The 2519-nt window shown below is 41.9% G+C and overlaps 1 non-coding gene across 1 annotated transcript; it reads right to left on the minus strand.

The window, feature by feature from the left end:
* Nucleotides 1-1945: 1945 nt before the first annotated feature.
* Nucleotides 1946-2128, minus strand: LOC115894443. The gene has a single exon (XR_004054562.1).
* Nucleotides 2129-2519: the final 391 nt, after the last annotated feature.

Here is a 2519-nt window from a genome sequence, read left to right on the forward strand (position 1 = left end):
ACCAACACCTGGGAGCTGCTAATTTAATTAGTTTGTATCAAACACTTAATTGTAGTAAGCCAAGGTTTAGGACTAGCTTGACAGTTGTTTTCATTACATCTAATTAATCTGTGGCATTTGGTTCTTTTTCCCGCTGTATTAGTCAGCTCAGGCTGCCATAACAAAATACTAGTCTGGGTGTCTGAAACAATGGAAATTTATTTTCTCACCATTCTGGAGGCTGGAAAATCTAAGATCAAGCTTACAGCAAGGTTCACTTTCTGGTGAGGGCGCTCTTGCTGGTTTGCAGACGGTTGCCTGTTCACTATGTTCTCACATGGCTCTTCCTTGGTGTGTGCACACAGAGAATGAGAGAGATTGAAAAAGACAGAGAGATGAGATGGAGGTCTCTGGGGTCTCCACCCTTATAATCTCAGTTAACATTAATTAACTTCCTTAGAGGTCCCATCTCCAAATACAGTCACCCTGGGTGTTAGGGCTTCAACACATGAATTTGGGGGTAACACAAATATTCAGTTCATAACACTCAACTTGCATAGACTGTAAAACTCATTTGGTTTTGCTTGGTCTGAGGAATCAGTTCCACCAGACGATATCATGTCCATGTTATAGTCCCTTAATTTTCCCTCATTCCAACAATTTATGTGCCAACAGTAGAAAGTGGTGCCTGCACAAGGACACTTCATCTGTCTGCCATGGTCTCACCAACCCTACCCAGGAACAACCATGTTGGCTCAGCATCTCCCCCACAAAGTTTTCCCTAACGGCCCCAACCTTCATAAAGGAATTCATTCATTTATTCACCTATCAGCACACATTTACTAAGTCACTTACACCAGGCACTGCACAAGACAATAGAGTTACAGGGTCAAAGAAGCCCCAGTCATTGCCACCAAGGAGTTCCCAACCCAGTGGAGAACACAGAAAGGAAACTTTAAGAATTCAGGAGAAGTTCAACCTTAACATTTGCAGGCCTCAGGCTGAGGGTAAAAATAGGGGCCTGCATATTATATATTAGAATGTCTAAATTATATAATTCAAGCTAGCAAGCAGTTAAATAAAATATGTTCTTTCCTACAATCTTAATAAATGTAACTTCAAAATTACCCGGAAGGCAGATTCCAATTTAGAACTAGCAGAACAGGGGGAAAAAAATGCATCCTGTGGCTTACTGCCATTCTCTTCCTTCCCCCAGCTCCAGGCTGCCTGGGAAGGGGTCTGGCACACACATGTGGACACCACAGCCCCTGCAAATAGCTGTCCCTTGATGGATCAAATAAAAAGACCTACAAAAGTTCTGGAAATAGACTCAGGGCAGAGGGTTTTGGAGTCTGGGTTTGAAGTGTGTTCAATGATTGGGGCACCCATCAAGAGGGACATTACAAAAAGAACAGGGCAGGGCCCTCTAAGGCAGTGCTTGGCAAACACCTGCATGAGCACCACCTAGAGACTGCATTAGAACATGGATTCCTGAACTCCATCCCCAGAGGTGAGGCTTCGGTGGGTCTGGGGTGCAGCCCAAGAATTTTCATTTGTAATAGTTCCCACAAGATGTCTATCAGTGGACCACACAATGAACAGCCTGAAGCACAGGACCCAGGACACAGCTCTGTTAAGTCAAGTCTAATGATGGCACTGATTTAATGAGATACGTGCTACCCAAAAACTATGCAGAGTGCTAGCTGTAGCCACAGTAAGTGTATGTACACCTACATATATACAAGTATACACTGAAAGCCAACTTTGTGCCAAGTACTATATTGGCTGCCTCATTCACTCACTAAATAATTATTGAACAAGAGACTATGAATGTGAAAGAACTGTACACCAAAAAAGGCCCATCATATTATATGTAAATTTAATTTTTTAATTTAAAAATGTTTAAAATAAAAAGCAAAAAAAAAATCAATCTGTTCTAGAGATTTCCACTTTTTTGTGGGAGGGGTCCTATTTATAGTATCATACATGATCAAACTGCCACTAGAATGTTCACACCTGTTACTGCAAATTCAAATCCCATGAAAGACTTCTCCTGGGAATTTACTTTAGGTCAGGGTTGGGCTGCCAGTACAAGGCTGTACCCACAACTGGGCAGGTTCAACCACACAGGAGCCTTTCCCCAGACCATTAGAGTTCCACTGCTAACAGCAGAGTAGCTCGTATCAGAATGTTACTCCTGCTACCAATTATGAACTCTTGTCAAAATATTTTAAAACCTTGGAGACACCAGAAAATAATCTACTGTGTGCTGGATACAAGTGTAGGCATGAATATACTTCAGTGGGAAAAGAAAAAGTTCATGCCGTCTTTAATATATATGCCTGTAGCATACATCCACAATTCCCACAATATTAAAAATCAGTCATAGATAGCCTCGCTTTAAAGATGAGGAAACTGTTACTGAGATGTTAAGAAATTTGTTACACACAACCCAGCAGAGCAAATATTTGAAGTCAGGCCACCCCCACGCCCTCCCTGCTCTACTATGAATAATGGGGGAAACTCAAGGGAGACAAGGA

This window comes from Rhinopithecus roxellana, chromosome 17, assembly GCF_007565055.1.
Source record: "Rhinopithecus roxellana isolate Shanxi Qingling chromosome 17, ASM756505v1, whole genome shotgun sequence".
Classification (NCBI taxonomy): Eukaryota; Metazoa; Chordata; class Mammalia; order Primates; family Cercopithecidae; genus Rhinopithecus; species Rhinopithecus roxellana.